Source organism: Engystomops pustulosus, chromosome 10 (assembly GCF_040894005.1).
Source record: "Engystomops pustulosus chromosome 10, aEngPut4.maternal, whole genome shotgun sequence".
Taxonomy (NCBI): Eukaryota; Metazoa; Chordata; class Amphibia; order Anura; family Leptodactylidae; genus Engystomops; species Engystomops pustulosus.
The window spans coordinates 40,300,691-40,314,479 of record NC_092420.1 but is presented as its reverse complement, the minus strand read 5'-3'; positions in this window follow the sequence as shown (position 1 = coordinate 40,314,479).

The following is a 13,789-nucleotide window of genomic DNA, read 5'->3' as shown; positions in this document are numbered from 1 at the left end:
CAGCATATTTCTCCTCTGAGCTGGCTAAAATATATGGACTGCAGAAAGCACCTCTTGGAAATGCTTACAATTCCAAATATAAGGCCCAGATTATAGATAGAACCTCCTGAAAACCCATACAGGCCTAGCCTAGAGCTCTAGGTACCGTTCTCATCCTGTAATAAAAGAGGCTTAGAAAAGACCTGTCCCTTTGTTGATGCATATCAATATGTTTGTACCATTTAATTACAAGTGGAAGTTGAATTTTTTTTACCTTATGTTCATCAAAGATCAGACTAGATCTTCAGGAACTTTGTTTTAATATTTTTGTTGCTTTGCAGCCACAGTAACTACAACAATTGTCTGTGTTTGGGCTGTGCTGGTTCTAGACAGTCCTAACTGCAGCCATTAACCCTAATCCTGGCAATCATGTGTTCAGTCTTGATTGCCAGGATGCAGAGAGGGAGCAGACTTGCCTCTTCCCTCTGTACTGTGTATGAGAGAAAAAGACAGAAGCTATAAATATTGTTTTTGTCTTCTTTGCACGGGTGCTCTGCATCTGCCTACAGTGGGGCACCTAGCATGAGGCTGTCCGGTTGCTATTTCTGAGGACTAAAGCCCTAGCCGGAAATATGCAATGACACCCTAAGCACTCAGAATCGTACTAGCACTGTACTGAGCCAATGCCGGTTCAGCTCTGCAACTGAGCCAAACCAGCATCGGGATTTGTGTGATGTCAGCGGTAATCTACTGCTGACAATCCCGAGTAACACCCGGGGGCAGAGTATTACTCCTTCTCAATCGCGTGCCCCCGCAGCGTTTCAGGGGTTGCAGACAGTTGCTATGGCAACATTGGGGTCTGTGCCAAGACCCCAGGGCTGTCCATAGTAAATACCTGCAAGGTCCTGTTACATATCGGACTTTACAGGCACAGTGTCATCCTATGCATCAGATTGCTTGTTCTTGTCCCATGGTGGAACAAAAAAAAAAAGTGAAAAATGAAAGTTTTACATAAAATTAAACAAATAAATTATTCATAAAGCATTGTTACATTTTACACTTGCATATACAATAAAAAATTGAATATCACCATAAAAACCCCACATATGTAGTATTGCCACATCCGTAATGACCCGTACAATAAAACCCTTACTATACTCGCACAATGAACGCCTTAAATAAATAATTTAATTTTTAAACACCAAAAATTATGATTTTTACCTATATTGTTCCACATAAAATGTAATAAAAAGTAATTTAAAACTCTATTAATACACAAATAGTATTATTGTAAAGCACCACATGTTCCACAAAAAACATTGAGCAAAAATTATAGATTTTGTTTTCCCTAATGAGGTTTTAGTGTACAATATTAGTAAAACGTAAGTAATTTGGCGTCGCAGTAATCAAACTGACATGTGTAATAAATCTAATTTACTTGAGGTATATGGTGAACACCACAAAAAAACCCAATCAATTACAGCTTTGATGTTATTTCTACATTTCCCTCCACAAAAAAAGTTAATAAATTTTTAGCGATAGGGCATAGCCACCCCAAAATAAAAAGCCCTTGCATGGCAACAAATATTTTATAGTGCAAAAAGTGTGTAATGAACCAACAAAAACCCACAAAATTCTATCTCTAATGCATGGTCCTCCTTCCCTTCTGTGCCTCGCTGTGCAGCCCTACAACAAGTAACATAAAACACGTGGGGTGTTTACGTACTCAGGAGAAATCTTTTCTTAACATGTAAATTTTAGGGCTAAATGAATGTATTACCGACAAAATTGGACCATTCTAAATTTCACCTCCATTTTGATTAATTAATATGAAGATCTTGAGGGGTTAAAGGGAACCTGTCACCAGGGACCTCACTTTTCACTAAGGACAGATTGTAAAAGCCCATGACACCAGTAGTGCAAATATGCCTTTATGCCTTTTCTAAGCATTTGCATTACAATATAATTGTGTGTTATAACTTACCTTACTCTCTGACAAATTCCTGGGGTAGTCACAGGGGCTGGACTTTGGTTTGGATGCATTTCAAAAAACAACATGTGGCTTGTCTGTGTTACCCACTCCTCAGAGCTTGGCCCCCACCTTTGTGCTCCTGTCTTGCTCCACCTCCTGCTTCTTCTCAGAGGTCACTGTCTGGTCAGCCTGACATCAGTGGGGGAGGGACAAGCTGTACAGGAGCACAAACATGGAGACAACCTGCAGCTCAGACAAGTCACATGTTGTTTTTTTGAAATGCATCCAAACCAAAGTCCAGCCTCTGTGACTACCCCAGGATTTTGTAAGGATGCAAGAGTAAGTTATAACACACAATTACACTCACCGGCCACTTTATTAGGTACACCTGTCCAACTGCTTGTTAACACTTAATTTCTAATCAGCCAATCACATGGCGGCAACTCAGTGCATTTAGGCATGTAGACATGGTCAAGACAATCTCCTGCAGTTCAAACCGAGCATCAGTATGGGGAAGAAAGGTGATTTGAGTGCCTTTGAACGTGGCATGGTTGTTGGTGCCAGAAGGGCTGGTCTGAGTATTTCAGAAACTGCTGATCTACTGGCATTTTCACGCACAACCATCTCTAGGGTTTACAGAGAATGGTCCGAAAAAGAAAAAACATCCAGTGAGCGGCAGTTCTGTGGGCGGAAATGCCTTGTTGATGCCAGAGGTCAGAGGAGAATAGGCAGACTGGTTCGAGCTGATAGAAAGGCAACAGTGACTCAAATCGCCACCCGTTACAACCAATGTAGGCAGCGGAGCATCTCTGAACGCACAGTATGTCCAACTTTGAGGCAGATGGGCTACTGCAGCAGAAGACCACACCGGGTGCCACTCCTTTCAGCTAAGAACAGGAAACTGAGGCTACAATTTGCACAAGCTCATCGAAAATAGACAGTAGAAGATTGGAAAAACGTTGCCTGGTCTGATGAGTCTCGATTTCTGCTGCGACATTCGGATGGTAGGGTCAGAATTTGGCGTCAACAACATAAAAGCATGGATCCATCCTGCCTTGTATCAACGGTTCAGGCTGGTGGTGGTGGTGTCATGGTGTGGGGAATATTTTCTTGCCACTCTTTGGGCCCCTTGGTACCAATTGAGCATCGTTGCAATGCCACAGCCTACCTGTTGCTGACCATGTCCATCCCTTTATGACCACAATGTACCCAACATCTGATGGCTACTTTCAGTAGGATAATGCGCCATATCTTAAAGCTGGAATCATCTCAGACTGGTTTCTTGAACATGACAATGAGTTCACTGTACTCAAATGGCCTCCACAGTCACCAGATCTCAATCCAATAGAGCATCTTTGGGATGTGGTGGAACGGGAGATTCGCATCATGGACGTGCAGCTGACAAATCTGTGGCAACTGTGTGATGCCATCATGTCAATATGGACCAAAATCTCTGAGGAATGCTTCCAGCACCTTGTTGAATCTATGCCACGAAGAATTGAGGCAGTTCTGAAGGCAAAAGGGGGTCCAACCCGTTACTAGCATGGTGTACCTAATAAAGTGGCCGGTGAGTGTATATTGTAATGCAAATGCATAGAAAAGGCAGAGAGGCATATTTGCACTGCAGGTGGACTTTTACAATCTGTCTTTAGTGAAAAATGAGGTCCCTGGTGACAGGTTCCCTTTAACAATCTTCCTAAAAGTGGTTCTACATGATATTTAGTACCCTAGTGGGATAAATAGAGATGAGCGAGCACTAAAATGCTCGAGTGCTCGTTATTTGAGTCGAATATTTTTGGATGCTCAAGTGCTCGTTTCAAATAACAAACTCCATTGAAGTCAATGGGAGACTCGAGCACTCGAGGGGACCAAGGCTCTGCACAGGGAAGTTTGGCCAAAAACCTGGAAACCTCAGAAAATGATGGAAACACCACGGAAATGGACATGAAACAGCAAGGGCAGCATGCATGGATGCCTCTGAGGCTGCTTAATCGCACCATTATGCCAAAATTATGGGCAACAGCATGAAGATGACAGAGTGACCGAGTGAGGCGAGATAGCATCTACAACCCCCAATAATTGACCCTGACACTATAGGGGATGGCATGCGGGGGCAGCGGCAGGCTAGAGAGTGGCATGGCGACATACCCCAAATGGACTCAGGCTTCAAACCAATTTTAAAAATTCATTTTGGCGAGGATAACGTGTAACACTGTACGTATCAGTATTTGGCCTGGTTATGGCGGCAGAGAGTAACCAAAGGAGGTGAGCAAGAAGCGCTGAAATGATTTCCTATGTGAACAAAAGGTTGACGATATATTTAGTCGATAACACAGCATGGCGGCGACAGAGAGACCAAGTTCCATAACGTATCTGGTGAAACACCCGAAAAATGAGCCTGACACAGCTCGTTTGCTAAGGGGACAACATATGGAGGCAGCTATGGAGACGGCGTGTGGAGGCAGCTATGGAGACGGCGTGTGGAGGCAGCTATGGAGACGGCGTGTGGAGGCAGCTATGGAGACGGCGTGTGGAGGCAGCTATGGAGACGGCGTGTGGAGGCTGCTATGGAGACAATGTGTGGAGGCTGCTATCGAGATGATGTGTGGAGGCATGTTGGGGGGGGGGACGCGCACCCAGTCATACAGCTTTGCATCCATTGTCAAAATGAGTGACCCATATAAAACACCAGAAAATCACAGCCGGTAAAACACCCAAAAATGTAGCCTGACACAGCTCTTTGCTAAGGGGACAACGCGTGGAGGCAGCTATCCAGACGACGTGTGATGGCAGCTATCGAGACAATGTGTGGAGGCTTCTATGTAGACGACGTGTAGAGGCAGTGGGGACGGTTATGGCACCCGAGGTGAACGTAAGGAGGTGAGAAAAGAGGAGTGAAAAGATAGATTTTAGAGTTAAAAGGTTATAGTAGTAAATTAAAGTTGCTGCAGTTAAAACAATGTTAGTTGGATCTCCATTGAGTGGGGTGTTTAGCACTCATATGCCTGCACATACTGGTGGTGGTTAAGCTAGTAGTGGTGGGACCCCTGCTGATCCTGGTGTGGCACAGGTTGCACACCACAGTCTGTCGGTCATCCGCTGTTTCTTTAAAGAACCTCCAGACTTGAGAACATCTAGCCCTCGCCACGGGAGCTTCACTACGTGAAACATTTGGCGCTGATGCACCAGCTCTGGCCCTGCCTCTCCGTCTGGTCCCACCACTTCCTCTTCCAACCTGTTCTGGTATAGGACTCGCCTCCGTCTCAGAAGCACTGTCTTCACCCAGTCTATCAACCCAGCTTGGGTCTGTCACCTCATCATCCTCCGATCCCTCAGTCTGCTCCCCCCTCGGACTTCCTGCCCTGACAACAACTTCACCACTGTCTGACAACCGTGTCTCCTCATCATCCGACACCTCTTTACACACTTCTTCCACTACGTCAACAATGTCATCATCACCCACAGACTGCGACCGTTGGAAAACCTGGGCATCGGGAAAGAGCTCAGCAGCAACCTGAGAAGTGGTTTGTTACCCTGGGAAGGGTCCAGAAAACAGTTCCTCAGAGTATGCTGAATGAAATTCCAAATTTTCCAGGGAGGGGGCAGACTGTGGGTAAGGAGGTTGAGATGGAGGAGCTGGAGGAGTGCTCACTTGGATAGCATGGGTGGACTGCGTGCAAGACTGACTGGTGGACAAATGACTTGAAGCATTGTTCGCAATCCACGACATCACCCCTTTCGCACTGTTGTGGCCTCAACAGTGCTCTACCACCAGTAAGTTGAGACATGAAGCTAGGGAGTTTAGCTCTGTGGCGTTCCCCCGCTCCCTCATCAGCAGGTTGTGTCTCAACCCGCCCAGGACCACGGCCTCTGACCCCTGCAGTACTTGGATGCCCACGCCCTCGTCCTCTACCCTTAGCCGTTGGGTTCAACATTTTCCAAATAAAAGTATTTTATAGACAAAAGAGAAATAGAAACTGTAAATTTTTTTGAGTAATTTCTTTTTGTTTGTTTTTTTTTAATGGATTTATAGAAGAACAAAATGAAATATAGGTGCAAATTTCATTCCAAAACTTTCCAATGATATGACAGAACCAAATAACGTGGCAAAAATGTTCTTCATGCACTCCGCATCTCAAGCACCTACCCTCCGCTTTAATCTTCATTTTATGTAGGTGAGCTGGAGGCAGATATATCATATGTAAGATACTATATTGAATTAATCTATGATTCCATCCTAAAGAGCAATTTCTGTTGTTTCTATTGTGGAGGATTTGGCCCAGTAGAGACCGTGGTAGCGGGGTGCTGTGATGCAGTTCACGACAGTGACACCAAAGTACAGTCCAAAACAGGTCTAGCCTGTGTTTATTTCGGCAGGAACAAAATAAAACAGCCTTTACATTCAGGCATCAAAAACAAAATAATATCCTACCCGTCAGGGTGCTAACTAAACAATGGTTCTCTGACTCACCACTAACAAAAACACTTTTCGTTGCTCCAGGCACAGAGGTCAAGGCTGTGTGCTCTCCAGCCTCCTTCCAGAGAGACAACACTTTCAGCTCTGCTGAGCGGTTTTATTAGGCTGATTGGGCTGTTCCCACCACCTGTGTCCAAGGTGCTGGACACAAACCTCAGCACTAAGGCCTTGCATAATAGCAAAACCTAGGGGAAACATACCGCCCATCCACAGTTAACCCCTTCAGTGTCTCACATACAATCCCCCTCTGTTTGACCCTGTGGGGGTGAACACTTTTGGCCATCAGACAGTGGGTACGAGACAGGGCATCGGCATTCCCATGCAGCTTTCCTGCTCGATGTTCCACCGTGAATTTGAAATTCTGCAACATTAGGAACCACCTTGTGACCCTGGCGTTCCTCTCTTTGGCCTGACTCATCCAGGTGAGGGGAGAGTGATCGGTCACTAGTGTAAACTGTCGCCCTACCAAGTAATACCTAAGGGATTCCAGAGCAGATTTTATCGCCAAGCACTCCCTCTCAACTATGCTATAGTTCTTTTCAGGAGGTGTGAGCTTGCGGCTCAGGAATGTCACAGGATGTTCCTCACCCTCCACTACTTGGGACAGGACAGCCCCTAAGCCCACGTCAGAAGCGTCAGTCTGCACAATAAAGGTCTTGGTGAAGTTAGGGGGGATCAGTACCGGTCCCACGCACAAAACCGTCTTAAGTCGCTGAAACGCCCCCTCAGCCTCTTCACTCCACTTTACCATCACCGCCCTGCTACCCTTGGTCAGGTCAGTCAGGGGTGCCGCTATGGTAGCAAAATCGGGGATAAATCGGCGATAATAGCCCACTATGCCTAGCCCTCACTTGCTTCTTGCTCATAGGTCGTGGCCACTGCTGGATCGCCTCTACTTTATTTACTTGGGGTTTGATGACACCTCGCCCAATACGGTACCGCAGGTAACGGGCCTCTTCCAGACCCAGTGCACATTTTTGGGGGTTCACTGTCAACCCTGCTGCCCTCAGGGAGTCTACCACTGCTTGCACCTTGGCCAGGTGACTCTCCCAATCGGTACTATAAACTATGATGTCGTCCAGGTAGGCCGAGGCATATCTCCGGTGAGGTTTTAGCACGAGATCCATTAACCTCTGGAATGTGGCGGGAGCCCCATGTAGCCCAAAGGGGAGTACCACGTACTGAAAAAGCCCATCAGGAGTAACAAAAGCGGTCTTCTCTTTGGCCCTGTCAGTAAGGGGTACCTGCCAATACCCTTTCGTCAGGTCAAGGGTGGAGAAGAACCTAGCCTGTCCAAGTCGTTCTATCAACTCGTCAACCCAGGGCATGGGATAAGAATCAAATTTGGACACCTCGTTCAACTTCCTAAAATCATTGCAGAACCATAGGGAACCATCAGGTTTGGGAATCAACACAATAGGACTCGACCAGTCACTTTTAGACTCCTCGATAACCCCCAGGTCTAACATCTGCCTGACTTCTTCGGATATGGCAAGCCGATGCGCTTCGGGGACCCGGAAGGGTTTTTGGTGTACCCGGATGTGGGGTTCGGTTATGATGTCATGCTTGATGACTGAAGTATGTCCCGGTAACTTAAAGAACACATCCACATTTCGGAGCACAAACTCCTTCGCTTCCTGAATCTGGGCCCTGGAGAGGGACTCCGATATCCGTACTTTAGGCACCTTGGCATCGGGTACACCTACCTCCGGTGTCCCCTTCTTGGGGACAGACGCTTTTTCTACTCCCACGGCCATCAGGGACTCTCTTTCCCTCCATGGCTTTAGGAGGTTCACGTGGTATATCTGTTCAGGTTTCCTCTTCCCCGACTGAGATACCTTGTAGGTTACCTCCCCCACTTTCTCCATGACCTCATATGGTCCTTGCCATTTTGCCAAGAACTTGCTCTCAACGGTGGGCACCAGAACTAGCACTCTGTCGCCTGGGTTAAAGGTCCTGAGTCTGGCTGACCTATTGTAGACCCTAGACTTGGCCTCTTGTGCCCTTGTCATGTGCTCCTTTACAAGGGGCATTACCGCCGCTATGCGGTCCTGCATAAAGGAGACGTGTTCTATCACACTACAGTGGGGGGTCCTTTTCTGTTCTCAGGTCTCCTTGGCTACATCCAAAAGCCCACGTGGGGAACGGCCATATAACAGCTCAAAGGGTGAGAAACCCGTGGAGGACTGGGGAACTTCACGTATGGCAAACATCAAATAGGGCAAAAAACAATCCCAGTCCTTCTCATCTTTGCTGACCACCCTCTTTAGCATCCCCTTCAAGGTCTTATTAAACCTCTCGACCAGGTCATCTGTCTGAGGATGATACACAGAGGTGCGGAGCTGTTTAACCTGCAGTAACTTACACATCTCCTTCATTAGCCTAGACATGAATGGGGTACCCTGGTCAGTCAAGATTTCCTTGGGGAGGACTGTGCGTGAGAACACCTGGAACAGCTCCCTAGCAATATTTTTGGAGGAAGTGTTCCTTAATGGAATCGCCTCGGGATACCGCGTAGCGTAGTCCAGGATAACTAGGATGTATTGGTGCCCCCTTGAGGATTTGACTATGGGGCCAACCAGATCCATTGCAATCCGTTCAAATGGCACCTCTATGATTGGTAGCGGGACCAAAGGACTCCTGAAGTGGGAGACCGGGGCAGTAAATTGACACTCAGGGCAGGAGCTACAATACCGGTTTACCTCCTCCCACACCCCGGGGCCAGAAAAATCGCTGCAGGATCCTCTCTCGGGTCTTCTCAGCACCTCAGTGCCCTCCCAGCACATGTTTGTGTGCCAACTCTAGCACCAGCCTACTGTGAGATTGGGGTACTACAAGGTGCTCAACCTCCTCACCCCGTAACTGGTCGACCCTGTACAACAGTTCCCCAACAATCACCATTCGGGGGTATATTTTGTCAGCCCCTGGTATTTGGAGTACCCCATTTATCACCTTAACATTCTCCTGTGCTTTAAACAAGGTAGGGTCCTGTAGCTGTGCAGCCCCAAAATTTTTACTGGAAATCTCAAGGTCCGGCATGTCGGCCACCTCCTCCTGGCCCTCGACCTCACCAGCTAGGACCTCTAGGGGAGAGAATTCATCACATGGGGTCACCCCTACTGCTGGTGTGGGTACATCGGCCTCAAAGGGTTCAGGGGCCAAGGCCGGACATACCTGATGTCCATTATCTGCAACAGCACCTGAGGTGGGTCTTCGTCTCCGGAGGTCCCAAAACACCGGTAAGTCTCTGCCGATAATAGCCTCATGAAACAGGGTCCCCACCACCCCCACTTCATGGGCAATAGTACCACAAGGGGTATGTAGGTTGATGACAGCAGTGGGATATTCGCGAGTGTCCCCATGTATACACAACACTCCCACTCTCCGCCCACTGTATAGTCCAGGATCAACCAAAGTTCCCCCGCACCAGGGTGACCAGACTCCCTGAGTCTAGCAAGGCTTCCACTGTGTGACCACCGATTGTGACCATGCACACTTGGGGTTCTGCATCCGTGACTGACTCGGCCGCCAGAACCGGCCGGGAAAACAGTGACACTCGCCGGGTCTGGTTGCAGTCCATTGGTTCCACTAACAGTGGACAGTTGGCAGCAATATGGCCCATTTCATGGCACCGCCAGCACCGGATACGGCCATGACCTCTGTCACGAGCCTCACTGGGTTTCTGGGTATCCACGCCCCCCAATGAACCCCCTCCCAACCTGACATGTCTCCCCTTTTCCGCAGTAGCAGTCTTACCAGCTGGTTTGGTGACCCTGTCACTGGCACTGCTTCGTGTGGGAGAGGTAAGTAGAAGGTCCTCCGTAGCCCGATACCTCTCTACTAGGGACACGAGCTCCTCAGCTTTTGTGGGTCCGGCCTGTCCAACCCACCGCTGGAGCCGAGAGGGCAGAGAACGGGTGAACTTGTCGAGAACCATTCTCTCTACCATCTGTGCTGGGGTGCAGTCCTCTGGTTATAACCACTTCCGGACAAGATGGATCAGGTCATGCATTTGGGAGCGTGGGGGTAGTTTTTCTGAGTAAGCTCTCTGGTGGACCCGGCTGGAGCGAACTTGAACGGTGACCCCAAGACGAGCCAGAATATCCGCCTTTAGCTGGGGGTACTCACGGGCCTCCGTTTCACTCAGGTCGTAGTAAGCCTTCTGCGACTCGCCTGTCAGGAACGGTGCCAGGACATCTGCCCACTGCTCAGCTGGTAACTCCTCTCTCTCAGCTACTCGCTCGAGCACAGTGAGATACGCCTCCACGTCGTCTGTCGTCGTCATCTTTTGTAAAGCCTTTTGTACTGCAGCCCGTGCGGAATGCTGGACAACCGGGTACCCTTGCAAACCAGTATGGGACCCCTCAGTAGTCGTCGCTTGCGGTGTTGCCATAACGCCAGAAAACTTTTCCATCATCAGCTGGAACATGGCTCGGTACTCTTCCCGCTGTTGCTGGAGCATGGCTTGCTGCAGCTGCCGATCAGCCCGGGACTCTTCCTGCTGCTGGCGGAACTTCTCCTCCTGTTGCTGAAACATGGCTTGCTGCTGGCTGGACCTCTCCTCCTGCTGCTGGCGGGACCTCTCCTCCTGCTGCTGGAGCATGGCCTGCTGCTGCTGCCGATTAGCTCTGGCCTCCTCTTGCAGGTATTTAATAAAGTCCTCCATCTTGGCTTTATCCTGCGCTTTGCCTGCTGCTATCACCCAGGCCATGCAATGTTGCAGGATGTAGCAAGCCTTTCAGGTGTGTGTCTTTTGAACTGCCCGCAATCCGAAGCACCATATGTGGAGGATTTGGCCCAGTAGAGACCGTGGTAGCGGGGTGCTGTGATGCAGTTCACGACAGTGACACCAAAGTACAGTCCAAAACAGGTCTAGCCTGTGTTTATTTCAGCAGGAACAAAATAAATCAGCCTTTACATTCAAGCATCAAAAACAAAATAATATCCTACCCGTCAGGGTGCTAACTAAACAATGGTTCTCTGACTCACCACTAACAAAAACACTTTTCGTTGCTCCAGGCACAGAGGTCAAGGCTGTGTGCTCTCCAGCCTCCTTCCAGAGAGACAACACTTTCAGCTCTGCTGAGCGGTTTTATTAGGCTGATTGGGCTGTTCCCACCACCTGTGTCCAAGGTGCTGGACACAAACCTCAGCACTAAGGCCTTGCATAATAGCAAAACCTAGGGGAAACATACCGCCCATCCACAGTTAACCCCTTCAGTGTCTCACACTATATATTCTATTCCATGCAATGGAATCATTTCCCTCTATTGCTAATAACTCCTCCCATTTTTCCTGCGATTTGTGCCTAATGTTTAGTGCCATACCCCTCAATAGGTGCTTATAAATCTTATAAATCTATCTTTTTTTCAGTCCCATTGCATACCTCCTCTATACACTCGTGCGACACAGTGTTTAATCCGTAGCCTTTTCTTTTATTAAAAGTCCCGAGTGCATGTATAACCTGTCCATATTTCAAAAAATCCCCTTTTCGGAGATGGTATGTCTTTATAAAGTGATCAAACGATTTAAACCTTCTCCCCTCAAAGACTTGTGCCACATACCTAACCCCCTTTTTTCCCAAAAGCTAGTGTCAGGCTAGTGTCTGGAATCTGATAATTCCCCCATAACGGTGTCTTCTCCAGGAATCCGTGAACCCTCAATATTTTTTTACAAGCAGTCCAAACCCTTCCCAGGAGTTTAGAAATTTCCCATTGTGTCAAACTACCAGTATTTAGTGTACCAATTTCCAGAAGCTCCAGAATTGAGCTCTTCTCGCTCTTTGTGGACTTCATCAACTTATAAAACACCCGATTATCTTTCCATTTACTCAATCTTGTCAATTGTGCGGCTATAAAATACCCCCAAAAATAAGGTATACCCAAACCCCCCTTGTCAATTGGGCGATATAAGTAGCTTAGCTTCATGCGCACTCTTTTGCGCCCCCAAATCAAATCATTCAGCATTGCTTCTATAAGCTTGAAGTGAGCCTTCCTCTATCGATACTGGACTTGCGGATAATACAAATAAGAGTTGAGGCAGAAAAATCATTTTATTAATACCTATTCTGTCCGCCCTTGAAAGTGTTAATCTATCCCAACAGTGAATTTTGTCCCTAATGGTTCTCAATAGGGGAATCAAATTAAAGGGAACCTACCACCCCGATTCTACCTATAAAGGTAGAAGGGGTGGTAGGTGGATGGATGGGACGTGAGGATAGCCCTTTTTTGGGCTAATCCTCACGTCCCGGGTGTCTTTTAGAAAACTTTATTGCATGTATATGCAAATTTTTTTATGCGGCTACTGGGACGTGGAGTAGCCGGACATGAGGCTACTAGTCGTGGCTACTCCACGCCCCAGTAGCCACGTTACTCCGCCTACCAGGTAATCTTCGGCGGGGTCCCCTGCGTTCTGCAATACGCAGAATGCAGGCCTTCAGCTGCACGGCCGCAGCTCCGGGGCCGGAGCTACTGCGCATGCGCAGAAGGCCAAAGATGCCGAGGAAATCGGACGAGGGCGCGCAGCTACCAGGAGCTGCACGCCGAAGATTACCTGGATTACAATAAAGAAAAACAGATGGGATGTGCAAAAAGACGACTATATTCAGTAGTATGTAGCAAAGAAATATTAATTTTATTTATACAATACACTAAACACTAACATTTAAAAACATCTAAAAAATGAGCACTCCAAGAATAAAGTGCTTATCCACAGTGCATGTGCAACATCCCCCACCGGGGCCTAGCCCTTTGAGGTGAGGCCTGGAGACAGCCGGGGCCCGCGGTACCGGAGTGGCTGGCGGTTGCGGCCTAAGCACGCTATGGTCACGATGCTTGGTACGGGGGAACCGGAGGGCTGTCCTACAGCCTGGCAGGTCTCCAGCAGGGTGGTGTTGGCAAGAAATGATGAGGGAGAGGCTGCTATAGCGGATCTCCCTGGGGCAACCCCTTAAAGTCCCGAGTGTGAGTCTCTGGGTGACGGACAGGGTGCCGGTGATGAAGGCAGCCGTATTAGCAGGGACCAGACGGAGACAGAAGTTGAAGAAAACAACTTACAGTTCTTTATTTGAACCGGCAGGAACCGCAGCAACGTGCCTTTAACAGGTAGATGGAGTGCTGAGATGTAAGTTGGAGGGAGCCTCAGGAGATAGTTCACCAGCCTGGATGTAGAGGGCAGGCTGGGAGGCAGCTGTGTCCTGGTAGGAAGCTTCAGCTTGTCCTGTAGGGCTTCAGGTATCACCTTTAAAGGTAAGATGATACCCCTTTTCCTCACTATACTAACTCTAGTCTTAAACTCCACTCTTCAGAGGCAGGGGCTAGGCTCTTCCTGCTTTGGTATGGGCTAGACAGAGATTGCTTACT